This window comes from Diabrotica undecimpunctata, chromosome 8 (assembly GCF_040954645.1).
Source record: "Diabrotica undecimpunctata isolate CICGRU chromosome 8, icDiaUnde3, whole genome shotgun sequence".
In the NCBI taxonomy this organism is placed as follows: Eukaryota; Metazoa; Arthropoda; class Insecta; order Coleoptera; family Chrysomelidae; genus Diabrotica; species Diabrotica undecimpunctata.
In genome coordinates, this window is record NC_092810.1 from 91,147,098 (window position 1) to 91,161,519 (window position 14,422).

A 14,422-nucleotide genomic window follows, 5' to 3' on the forward strand; every position below is an offset into this window, starting at 1 on the left:
AATGACAATGCCATAACAAGGTAGAAACATTATTTGTAAAACTTTGAATATTTTTATTTAAATTCAAAACAAAAGGACTATAATAAAAATATGCAAATCAGGCTACCTTGAGTAAAGTGATTAACAAAAGGATTGGAATTCACTACCTTAGTAAAAGTTGGGAATTACGTGGGGACAATAATATGATGACAATCGCCCCGGAAGGTTACGTGAAGATTTAATATAGTTTGGGATTTAGTTTTTATAGAACAAGTTTTCGGAGAATAGATATTTTTAACCTGTCAGTATTGTTAATACACAAGTTTTAAGATAACTGTTTTTCCTTTCATAAAAAAAATACTTTTTGGCTGTAAATAATTAGTCTTAATTTATGTGTTTTTAATCCAATCTAATAAATAAATGGTCAAACGACATCGCAAACATTTTATGGAAAATATAATGACACACAAAGGACATAAAACTTACATGAATAGATTGGTCTCGTTAATCTTTGTTTATTGTCTCGACCGTTAATGGATTACGTAGACATACTGTATATTAATATTAAACACCACAGATATACATATTAAAATAACAAATATGACAAATATCTCACTTTTTTCGCGCCTTTCATTGCTTGTTATTGAAACCATTGCAATGTTCCGTGCAAAACTGTTGTAACTCTGTTACATTAGAGTTACAACAGTTTTGCACGGAACTTATGTACAAAAACGCAAAATAGTTAAACTGTTGTTGTTGTAATATTTAGCCGGTTAAGCATTTGAAAGTTACTAAAGTTTTACAGGGGATAGATATGCATGTTTACAATCGAATTCCATGATTACTTCATTTTCATAAAATTTTGAGTTACTGCAGTCTTGCACTGAGGGTGCGATATATATATATATATATATATATATATATATATATATATATATATATATATATATATATATATATATATATATATATATATATATGTTTATATAGTACAATATGAAACCGAATGTTTTAACCCAGATAACCCTGACATGGGAAATTGTATGAAAACTGCAAATTTTTGTTATTAATATCTTTTATTTGGAACACCTGAGTACATTACTAAAATAATATTTAAAAAAATTGCAACTTACACAAAAAAAAAATTACCGTCCTAAATCTAGGACGTCGGGACTAAGCATTACCATTTGTATGGTAACTCACAAAGCAGCGTACATGGACACGAACATCACATTTCTAACACCTTGAAGTGTTTTTTTTATGGCAGTAGTGACATATCGTTTGTTTTTCTTGGTCAATCACATAATGGTGCATTCCATCGAAACGAGAATCGGCATGTTCTCTTTGACTTGGTCGTCCACAAGAAGATGAAGTAGCTTTTGTAAGTTCAAGAAGTGAAGTTGCAATGCATCGTCGAAAAGCTAGTTACCAAGCATTCTGTATAGCCAAATCGATACAGTGAGTAAACAAACAGAAGTACCACTTTTTTCCTCTAATACCAGTTCTATATAAACTTACGTTTTGATCGCATCGATCTACGCCGCCCATATTTCGATTATATAATTTTACCATAAATGGTTGAGAAACAAGTATGGTTTTTTTTTCGTCGTGAGAATCGCTTTACTTAATGAATAGGTTTCGCACCAACTGCGTTAGAGCACAGCGATACAACACTATTATTTTGCGTCAAACTTTGCATCGTACGAACCTCCTTTATCTTTTTGTAACTCCTTTGCTGATTTCAGAGGATTTTTTTGGTATTTTGTTACTTCTTATGGTTCCCGTTCCTCTGAAATTTTTTTTTCGTCAGCATTTCAAATAAAGGCATTGTAATGAAAAAATTGTCAAAAAATAAATAAAATTTTTTCAGCTGCCACCTTGATTTGAGAATATCCACATAACTAAGTACACCTACACCGACACCGAAATCCTTATATTTAGGCGATATGTGTGTTCATGCTCTCTGGTATAGTTCAAACCACGTCACGTACCTATTGTTGCTACACCCAACCCAAAGTTTATATCCCCATCTTATCGGTATACCCTTTATAAACTGCTTGCAGCCGTGACGCCCGAAATAGGGAACCGATTCAACCGGTCCAAATTATTATTATCGGCAATATGCTTCTCCTTTTTCTTCTTTTTATATAGACACGATTCTGTCTGCTTTTCAATGTGCCTCCAGTAGGTTGTCGTTCCATCATTTTCGTGGTCTCTTGCCATCTTTACTACTCTATTTGTTGTCATTCGGCTTTTATGATCGTTCCATTCTACTCTTCTATTTCTTACCCAGTTCTTGATGTTCTCCATCTTGCATCTACGTCGTATATCTGTACTTCTAGCTCGGTTCCATAGTGTCTTACCATCAAGTATTTTTATCTCTGCTGTTTCTAACATCCTTTTTGTCCTGTCTGTATCAGGTCTTGTTTCTGCCGCGTATGTCATCATTGGTCTGATGACTGTTTTGTAAATTCTGCCTTTCGTTTCTTTCCCGATATGTTTATTTCTCCATATTGTTTCATTTAGGCAGCCTGCGGCTTTATTCACTTGATCTTCCACTTCAGTTTCGAGCTTTCCGTAGCTAGATAATGTGATGCCTAGATATATAAACTCCATCACTTGTTCTATTATCTGACCTTCCAGCTCCAATTTACATCTTAGTCAATTTGCTGTTGTAACCATGCATTTTGTCTTTTTTTAGGAAAATTAACATGTTAAATTTTCTGGCAGTTATATTAAATTGGTGCAGCATACGTTGTGAATCATCTTTACTTTGAGAGAGTAGTATTGCGTCGTCTGCATAGCAGAAGTTGTTTTTCTCCGATTTGGTATTTTTTTTAGCTCTTACTTTTTTTATTATTTCATCCATAATCAGGCTGAACAATAAAGGACTCAGGGAATCTTCCTGTCTCATCCCATTGCCAGCTTCAATAGGGTCGGTTAGTTCTTCTTCTACTTTTACTTTTATATACATAACACTCATTATAAAATCAAACCTATCCTTAGAAAGTGCCCCAGAAACTAGGGAATTACAAACATCTCTATCTTTCTCCCAATACATATTTTTCTTTGGATACTGAGCGTAACCACTAAGAATAAGAATTCCTACGAATGCTTTCATTTCTTGGATACATATATAGGCTTATTTTTCTTATTTTTCATACTTGCATATGTATTGAATTCGACAACTATAAATTAAGTCTTCATTAAACAACTTCATGAACCAGTCTATGGGACTATTTTTTGTATCAGTATTGAGATCATTATCCTTTGACCAATCATCAAATATTTCTGCTTCCTCTGAGATATTGTTCTGAAGCTATTTTCTTGTGGCATGTTAAAGTAATTACTATTTAAATGGGAATAAGCCACAATTAAAGGTTAAAGTACGTTTATTGACGTTTCAATTTCCACTTCGGAAATCATTAACGTACTTTATCCTTTAATTGTGGCTTATTCCCATTTAAATAGTAATTATTTCCACTGAGATGTTTGCTACTTCACACCACTGGTATTGTCGTGAAATTTTCAGAACTTTGTGAGGTTTAACCAAATTTGATTCTGGAATATATTCATCCGAGTCGGAGTCAGCCGAACGAGACACATGGATTTCAGCTACAGTTCTCAACATGTTTGAAGGCAAATTATCCGGAGACACGTTTTCTTCTTCATCAGAATCCTCATCTGTTTCAGCGGCATCATCGGGAGGTAACAGAACTGTATCAGATTAAGAATGGGGCAATTCATCTTCTTTCAACATCTTCAAAGCCTCATGTAAAGAGAAACCCCTGAAACAATAAAAGCGGTATGTTCATAACACTATCAACAAATTCTATTGGGCTAAATACTAAGTAAAATAAACAAAGAAAGTCATTAATTACTATATTTATTCAAATTTATCATTTTCGTGCCATAATAGGGCATAATCCTGACGGACTACATGTAGGACAGTCAAATTTATCACCATCTGGCAGCCATGTGACAAACATTTTGGATAAAATGATTTCATCATTTGGATAAATGAACACATGTATAAATAACATCATAAAAAGTACATTTTACGAAAAGTATAATATTCATTTCTTACCTTGCAAATCTGATTCCTCAAAGGATTCAAGATGGCTCCTCAGAGAAACGGTCGTGTTTACGACTCAGTAGTTAAGTGCTGTAAAAAGTGCCTAAAAGTTGCACAGTGTCTGTTATGTGCAAAATGTGGAACGTTATCACATTGTGGCTGCCTGAAACAATTAAAATGTATTAAATATATCGACGATGAAACAGTTATATGCTGTGAAGGAAGTGTTAGGTTAAGTGATACATCAAACGAAATCTTGGATAAAGGGGCTGACGATGAGGATCCGAGGATAACTGAAATCAGGTGCTTAAAGAAAATTATTAATCAGAATGATATTATAATATCAAATCAACAAAACGATACATTTACTAAAAGAACAACTAGATATTAAATATATGCAATTAACCGACCAGTCGCCATCTTGCGACCTGTCGCAATCTGAAAACTAAGTGTATTTACTGTTAATATAATAGTTTGACAAATAGTTGACATTTTAAAAATTCCTTACTTACTAACTATTTTGATGTTTCGGCAACGCTGTGGGGTGCTGACGTAGTAAATCTTGAATGCCTTGCACGCATTTTTATATGAAAAATACTATAAGTTAAAATACACGTCAAAGTTTCATGTCTTTACAGGTATTAAAACCACAACCAAACAACTTTTTTCCAGCTTTTCAGGTAAGCGTTACTAATAGTACTAATGTAAATCAGTCGTTAATTATACATAACAAAAATAAATATACACAAGGAGACGAAGGGCCATATTTTGTTTATTTACAAAATAAGGATGGAAATACTGGTAAGTTATATAAAATTGCAACAGCACGTTTAATACTAAATGCAGAACCTACAATAAAAGATAATATAGTTAATATTAGCGTCATTGAAAGAAATAAAGTTAGAATTGAATGTAACTTCTATAAAAGTGCAATCATATCACAAAACATATCTTAATAGAGAGTAAAAACCTATTAGACAAAAATTATGACTTATTATCTGTCTATATACAGATACCACGGCATTTACAGGAGAACTAATAGCAATATTAAGAGCAATGCAGTGCATAGGAACGATCACCAATAATGATAGATTCGTGATACTTGCAGATAGCAATAGTGCTCTAACTAAATTGGAGAAGTGGACCGAACATTACAATCATATCATTATAGAAATAATAAAAAACTTTATCGGACTCAAATCTAAAGGTAAAGAAATATCATTCTGTTGGATAAAAGCTCATTGTAATTTAAAAAATAATAAAATTGTAGACAAACTAGCAAAGAGTGCTACAGAATTAGATAAAAACTATGAATATAAGTTAACACTAAATGACGGCTATGCATATATTAATATTAATAAAATCAAAAACTGGAAAGAATGGTATATTAATTCCAAAAAGGAACTGTATTATAAAATTATCCAAACAGAGATCCCATCTAAAAGCTGGTTTAGTGACTATCAAGTCAACAACGTCTTTATATCACATATACGTAGACTTAGGTTTGGCCACTCCTTAGTTCCACAACATAAACATAAAATAGGACTGTCAGACACAAACTGTTATGAATGTGGAGAATTAGAATCCGCAGAACATAAGATATTAGACAGGTCTTTATATCATATATACGTAGACTTAGGTTTGGCCACTCCTTAGTTCCACAACATAAACATAAAATAGGACTGTCGGACACAAACTGTTGTGAATGTGGAGAATTAGAATCCGCAGAACATATGATTTTAGATTGTAAATTAAAAAAAAAAGAAATAGATTATTTTATAGATCAAATTTATATTACACAATATATAAGAAAACCTTTTAATCTACAAACTTTGATTGCTACTAAAGATAAAAGTATCTATGAGATCCTACTTAAACACATTATTAATATAAAACTAAAATTGTGAAATTTTATTGTAAAAATTAAAATATGAAAATTTAAAAAAAAAATTAATTAGAAAAAAAATCAAAAAAAAATAAAATAAATAAATAAATAATAAAAAAAGAATAAATTAAAAAAAAAATAAAAAAAAACACATAAAGAGGGCCTAAACCTCCGAGGTGTTGAACCGGGTTATATATATATATATATATATATATATATATATATATATATATATATATATATATATATATATATATATATATTTATATATATATATATATATATGTATATATATATGTATATATATATATATATATATATATGTATGTATATAGTTTAATGGAAATGGAATGGTTAAATGGAATGACAGGGAAAATTGGAGAAAACGGTTGAGTGAAGGAAGACAGTGAAAACTGTGGAAATCCTTAGTAGTAGTAGTATAGTTTAATAGTTATTAGTAGGTAGTATTAATATTTAGTATAGCATAAAAACAAAAAAAAACGCTCACCAAAATATAATGTAGGTACCTATATAATATATGTGTGAATTAATATTTTAAATCAGTATTATCAAATAGGTTATAAATATTCATAAATATAATGAGTATGAGATATAATTATAAGAGTAATTTTGGTTCGGCTCATGGAATAAGTCCACAGTCAAAAGAAACCAACAGCACACACACACATTCTAACAGAAACCTCAATTTTCAACAACCGATACAGTCTAGCAGTAAAGACTATCCAAAAAACAAAAAAACTACACCCGCAAAAAATATTGCTGTTAATGAAAGTCTAGCTGTTGATAAAGAAAGACGTTCCCAAAAAAACTGTGTTTAAAAATGTTACCAATAAAAATAAACAAGTTGTTTCTTCAATCAAAAATAATAAACAATTATTATCAGCTGATATTTTAAGAATACAAACGAAAGCAAAATGTTCAGATATTATTAATTTAACAAACGATGAAAATTTGATAAATATTGAGAATATAAATTCGGTGACAAATAATAGTGGACAAGAATGGAAAATGGTTAGACACAAAAAAAGGAGTGGACGTTTTGTTATAGGTAGTAATGAGAACTCAGAAATCAGTGGTGTCCCAAAATTTAGCCATCTTCATGTTACTAGAGTAGGCCAAGATACAACGGCAGAAAATCTTAAGAAGATGTTAGAAAAACACTTTCCAGAAGTAATATGTACGTCGTTAACGGCTAAGTTTCAATTTGAACAAAATTTCGGTAAAGCGATGGACCCAAAATTATGGCCAATAGGCTCCTATGTAAGTATGTTTTTTATGAAGCGCTTAACACATACGCAAATAAAGTGAAGTATGAAGAAATGATTTTTAAACAGGTAAAAGAATGGGATGAGCACGATCTCCTACTATCAAATATTCACGAACTAAATCAATTTAAAATTGAGTGATTATTTGCTGATTATAAGAAGTCTGATTTGAAATTTCTTCTAAGACGTGGTCAGCAGATGGCGAGGTGACCCATTATATTTTTCCAAATTTTAATATTGTAAATATTATTCTCACCCAGGCACTTTACACCTATAAGGTCGTCTTCCACATGCGGAAATATTTTGGATCGGGTATATACAAATTGTGATGATTGTACAGGTACTGTAAATATAAATACTGAATCGGATCACGATATATATATTTCTTTTAAGGTTGAATTTTAATTATCTAACTGTGACATCAGCTTTAAATAATTTCAGAATAACACATGAATGCACTATAGATGCATTCAACAATCTCTTGAGTAAAGAAACATGGCAAGATGTTTATCATGCAACTGATATTAAGAGTAAATATAATGCCTTTCATGATAAATTACAGTTCTATTTCAATATTACTTGTCCTATTATAAAAACCAAACATTACAAAAACAAAATAAAAAAACATGAGTCACACAAGAAGTAAAATCTTGTTCAGATGGTCTGAAGGATTTGTATATTTTGAATAAGGCATACCCTGAGCTAAAAACTCTATATAGACAAAAAAAGTATCAGCACATAGTTCTTGTTGAGGCCACAAAGGGTCAGTTTTATTTTAACAAAATCTCTGAATCCTCTAACAAAAAAAAAACCACATGGGCTGTTATAAATGAACTTAATGGAAAAAATTATTGTTAATAACAATGGAGTACCACAAGGCTTCATATTGGGCCCGATATTATTTATTTTGTATATTAATGAACTAAAATATGTATTGTCTGATGAATTTGTCTCAGTTTATGCGGATTACTCAACAATACTATATCGCGATAAAGACATAATTTGTTTACAAGATAAAATAACAAACTCACTGAAGACCTTCTCTGATTGGTCCAGTAATCAGTCGCTTCTGTTCAATGTTCACAAAACTAAATTTTTATCATTTACATCCTGTTCAAATTCTACTAAACCTGATGTAAGTATTTTCATCAATAATAAGGGTATTTTGAGTTGTAGTGATGTGAAGTTTTTAGGAGTGACTTCGACTTGTTTTTTAAGGCTCATTGTTGGAATGTATGTAAAAAACTTAATTCTAAATGTTATCAATTGAGAAATTTGGATAGAATACTGCAACACCTTCGTCTTGTTTATTTTGCTGAGGTGCAATCGACTATGAGTTACAGTATAACTGTCTGGAGTGGCTCTTCTAGTATAAAAGACGTTTTCAAGGTCCAAAAGCGTATTGTCAGAAGTATTGCAGGTGTTCCGTATGGTTGGTCTTGTAAAAACCTATTTAGAGTTTTAATGAAATTTTTAATTTTTAATTTTTATAACTTTTTTATTAATAAAATAAAGTAATTTTGCAAAGTTTTTTTAAAGCTGAAACGATTATCTTTAAAATAAAGGTTTTGAAAGTTAATCTCACATATGAAAGCTGAGTTATCCTTGACAAAGTTTAAAACTCAATTTTGTTTATTTTTTTTAAAGGGACAGTTTTCATTTTGGTAAAATAAATATCCCTAATAGTTTAGGAGACACAATCATGTAAACAATATATTACAAACAAGTATTTACCGAAAAACAAAACAAAAAAAAACGTACATAATCAACCCCCCCTTCTGGTCTCTGGACTATACCCCCATCCCTCTGGTTTTTAGACTATCTCTACAGTTTTGAATGTTTATTTGTTCAATTATTAGTTTATTATCAGTTTATTAAAAATATTCGCTGACCTGAGTTTCCCGTTTACACGTTGGTCTTTCTCGAGCTCTCGGTTTTGTAGGTTGCCATTTTATTCCTTTTTGTCATTTTATTTTTCTCCTATGAAAATGACCGATACTTTCAACTTTTATTTAGCGAATGATAATCGCTTCGTTTATCTGGTTTTTAATTTTGTTAGTGAATAATCGCCTTAATCCTCCTTCTTAAGTTTTATCCCGTTAGAAAATGCTTTTGATAATCTCTTATCGTAGAATATTTAATTTTTTATCAGTTGATTTTAATAATTATTCGGAAAGCAATTTAAGTTTCACATCTCCAAAGCATGCAATAAATACATATGATTCATGTTTTTGTAAGGAATTGAGTCCCTAGTAGCTAGCGCTTTATATCTTAGACGACACACCCTTTAAAATAATTACTATTTAAATGGGAATAAGTCACAATTAAAGGTTAAATTACGTTTATTGGCGTTTCAATTTCCACTTCGGAAATCGTTCTCAAAATACAAACATTAGTAAATTAAACAAATTTTTGTTTTTCTGTTTGTTAAACAGAATTTTTTTATTCGCCCAACTTTATTTTTCATTTTACTATTTTTATTTTTAAAATAGTTGGCCCTCAACTTTCATTCAACTCTCCAATCAACTAAATATGCTATTTAATCATGATTTTTCATTTTTAATTTTTATATATTTCAGATATATTTCTTTTCTTTGAATCCAGTATGCTCTACGTCACAGACATAAAACGTATACATTTCTATGCCTCACTTCAATAGACAAAGTATATCTGTCATTTGGTAACTCTGCTCTGTCATCTCATGACAGAGCAGAGAAAATTCTTTTCTCTGACAGATATGAAAATTCTTTTATGGAAGGCAAGGAAATATTTCAAACATATGAAGTTGCTAACATAAAGTTAATTTTTCGCTAGGTTCTTAGCCTTATTTCTTGTCTACTTTTTGGTGGGACATATCTAAACCATGGGTGGAACTTCCTGAGCCTCGTTAAAGACTCTTCACAGCACATGGTCGACCATGTAATAATAACTGCAGCTACTATTTCAAAACTCAATGGCCACCTGAAGATACACACATGAAAGTATCTAAACTCAACTACATCAGCAACTAACCACTACATTCTGCAATCCTGTCTAACTAGTTAAAGACAACATCAGAAGCCATAAGTATCATTTAAAAACAATTTTAGGTTTTGTAAAGCTATAGGCAAAATTTGCTCTGTTGATTTTAATTTATTATTCAAATTTCAATTTTTATATTTTTTATATATAAAAAATAATATGATTAGTTAATATCTTGGTTTATTTGTCCCAGCCACACCCATTATTTAGATTTACTCTAAGATAAGACGTTCTCACACCTGAGAGACTAAGCTAGACGAGACCTAACAATTGGCTTCCTACGAAAGTTTTGAATTTTATTAAAGTTTACAAGGTTACACTTTGGCTCTCAACTTTTGGAGGAAGTTATATTGTTACCCATTGGCACCCACCTTTTCTAATGGGTCCTTCAATGGTTAGACGCTTATGCGTCTTTCGTTCTAGTAGGACTCATCAGAGCGATTGGGTAGAAGCTCTGAACGTGAAATCAAATCTTTTCCGTCAAAGAAAGTAATAATAAAATAACTTCATACAGACCCGTACAGCGCCATCTGAGAATAGAACAAAAAGTAGAAATTCTAAGGTTTCTAAGTATTCGAAACCAAATTCAGATTCTGTGCCTTCTACAATTTTTAAAGCAGGCAGAAGACGAATGAACCGACATGGGGATTCTAAATTGGAAAATGTAGAAGGCACAGGTTTAGACAAAAATCTGAATTTTGTTTTCAAACACCTAGAAATCTTTGAATGTCTACTTTTTATTTCGTTTTACAATGCATTTAAAACAAATTTTTTAACGAAAGTAAATTATTTGGCATTTCGAAACTGTTTTAATTAGTGATATTAATGGAGTTACCATACAATGATTTCAAATTTTGTAGTTACAAAATTGGGCTCAACCGGGATTTGAACCCGGGACCTCTCGCACCCAAAGCGAGAATCATACCCCTAGACCATTGAGCCGCCATACTAATTTCCTATTTGTTTAGAAGTTGTACTTAACTAGATCTACTAATTATTACATTACAATTTCTGCACTTACAGCCGGTTTCACAAAGTAAAGTTACCTTGCGGTTAAGAGATAACCAGCGGTTACCCTGAAATATAGATTTCACAATATAAGGTCCGTTAACAGCTCCGATTGTGGTTAACCTACAAAATTTTTAACCCAAAGTAAAAGCGGTGGTTTAGAGCTTGACCAGAATATCCTAACCTAATTTCGAATTTCGTTGTGTTGACATTGACAGAGTGTAGACAGATACGTAAATTATTAATTAATCAGATATGGATTTATATGATGTAAATGCTTTTAGCAGTGATGAGGAAGCTGGCAGACCAAGAATCATTATGCACAGAACAAATCATTTTGAAGAACTAGACCATGAAGATTTTTTCTGTCGGTTTAGATTCTCAAAGAACACAGTTGAAAATGTTTTGGAGCAAATTGAAGATACATCTCTGAAGATAAATCTCTTGAACATTTTTGTGGGTTCCATTTTATAATTTTAATTTTAACTTGGAAGAACAAACAACCACTACCTAGAACAAACTACCACACTAGAACACAACTTGAAAATGAGAATAATATTTGTATATTGTTTTCGATCTAACGTGACAAATGTGTCATAACTCATCTATACTGGTCAATATCCATAATATTTACTGACAATATTCCATAAAAATATGACTATTGTCCATAATTTCCTACCAACATAAGAAAAATAAAATCTGTGAATGTGAAACGGCATCTGTCAGTTAAACTAGGGGTAAAGGTTACTTAACTCCTAGGGTTAACCACTGATTGTGAAACTGGCCGTTAATAAGGTACTATCATATTGACGTTGTTGACAAGGAAGTTCTCATATTGGTAGCCATACCTATGAAAATGGAAAATGGAGATCTTTTAACGAGCATTTTTTCTCCTTTCTATTGATCTTTGTCCAAATGTGTCTTTGCACAATAACTTTTGTAATGAATTTGAATTTGCTTGCGTAAATAAATATAGGTGAAAGACTTTTGATAGTCATTACAACTTATATTTGTTTTTTTATTCGTTTTGTCACTTACCTAAGTATCCATGATTCTCTCCAGCTATAACCTAAAGTAGGTACCTAAAGACTCGTCATCTAATGTTACTCTTATTATCTATATACATATTTATAAAAAAGAAGAGAAAAATGCGAAGAATGGGAACCTGAAGAGTTTTTCAACAAAAACCATATTTATTAATTAAGAAATCCTTTAAAGAGTTAATATTTATCTCGCACGATCATGGACACCCTAACCAGTAAAATATGACTTTATTTGGTAAAGAGTTCACACAATAGGTAAAATAGGATATCTAGACATAGTATATTTTCTTCTACATCTTTCTTTATTTTGGGCCAATCGCCTGTTAAAAAGTTTATCCACCTGTATCAAGATTCAATGTTGATATAGATTTTATATTGGGGGGGCCGCCCACCCCCGTTCTTTAATTTTTGTATCTCCGATATGGTCTAGTGGCTAGGATACCTGGCTTTCACCCAGGAGGCTCGGGTTCGATTCCCGGTATCGGAAAACATTTTTTTTTGTTCACTGTGTTTTAAAATAATTATTTAAAAAATTTAACTTTTAATTATCACTATGTAATAAACAACAAACTAAATAATATGTATATTGTTAAAAGAATGAATCTAGAACTTTATAACAAAGAAATTATTGCAAATAAGAATTTACAATTTCCAACTAGAAAGACGAAGCAAAAACGAAACTCCACATCTATTTCTCTATAATATATTACTTATCAGATTTTAGTTTTAACAATTATTTTTAGTTTTATTCCTGATTTTACTTAAATGAAAAAAACAAAATAAAATTCCGATACCGGGAATCGAACCCGAGCCTCCTGGGTGAAAGCCAGGTATCCTAGCCACTAGACCATATCGGATACACATAGAATGATTGTTGGGTATATTAACCGACACATTACTTTTAAAAGAAAAAGTAAGAAATGATATCCATTTAAAATAAAAAAAAAATACCTTGCATTTGTTACTATAATGAATAAAGAATAATAAAAAATAGCTATAGCTCATATAGCTTTGGAAGGCAAGCTGCAGAATAAAAAAATACCTAAAGAAAACAAGGGGGAGACTGTATACTTAATAACTGTGAGTACCTTGGTACATATTTAGAATACGATATTGTAGTTTCAAATTACAAATTACTCGAATTATCTTGAAAATATCCCCTTGGCTACCTATACTACCATTCACAATTAAATTTTAAAATTAGCGTTAACAGGCCTTTTAGGCGCATTGCTGGATGGATAATTTCCATCGTTTTCTGTTCTTAGCTATCAGCTTCCAATCTCTGATTCCCATCTCTCTGACATCTTCCATCACTACATCTCTCCATTTCTTTCTTGGTCTTCCTCTCTTTTTTTGCTCCCATGTACTCTCCTAGCAATATTCTTGACTAGTCTATTACCTTGCATTCTTTATAGATGACCGAGCCATTCTAGTCTATGTTTTTTCACCACTTTTGTTATTGTAGGGATAGCATACAAATGGTACACTTCGGCATTAGTTCGTCTTCTCCATTCTCCCTCTACTACTTTTTCACCAAATATTCTGTAAAGTATCTTTCTTTCCCATGCTTCCAATGTCTTCTGTATGGTTTTGTTCATAGTCCATGTCTCGACAGCGTATAGTATTGTGGGTCTAATTATAGTTTTGTATACACTTATTTTTGTATTACGAGATATATCTTTGGCCTTAATTATTTTGCTCATGGCTCCAGCACACCTGTTGCTCTTGGTCAGTCTCAGGTTGATTTCAGTTTCTTCCTTACATGTCTGATCAATAAGAGTACCTAAGTACATATATTAATCCACCTTCTCGAATTCTACAACTGATCTGTCATCCACCTCCAATTTAAAGGATCTCCTGATGTTTATTCCTTTTTTGCTCGAGATCTCCATCTCATGTACTTCGATTTATTAATATTAACTTTCATTTTAGAGCTTTCCCGAATCAGTCTTTTTGCTATATTTAATAGTTATTTTCCATTTCTTGCAATGAGAACCACATCATCAGCGTATGCTAAGCATTGGTGCTCCTTATATAAAATAGCTCCGGACCTATTTATCCCACTAACCCTTACAATTTTTTCTAGAACTATATTGAATAGCAATGTAGACAACGGGTCTACTTG

The 14,422-nt window shown here is 31.5% G+C and overlaps 1 protein-coding gene and 3 non-coding genes across 4 annotated transcripts in view; 2 read left to right on the top strand and 2 right to left on the bottom strand.

Annotated features, from left to right (window-relative positions):
- LOC140447769 (LIM domain only protein 3) overlaps positions 1-14,422 on the top strand; it is a 1,475,576-nt gene that overhangs the window by 316,342 nt on the left and 1,144,812 nt on the right. The gene's annotated exons all lie outside the window — the stretch shown is intronic.
- On the bottom strand, positions 11,117-11,188 carry TRNAP-UGG (transfer RNA proline (anticodon UGG)). Its single transcript has one exon. It is a non-coding gene; the product is annotated as a tRNA-Pro (tRNA).
- TRNAE-UUC (transfer RNA glutamic acid (anticodon UUC)) lies at positions 12,713-12,784 on the top strand. The gene has a single exon. It is a non-coding gene; the product is annotated as a tRNA-Glu (tRNA).
- Positions 13,083-13,154, bottom strand: TRNAE-UUC (transfer RNA glutamic acid (anticodon UUC)). The gene has a single exon. It is a non-coding gene; the product is annotated as a tRNA-Glu (tRNA).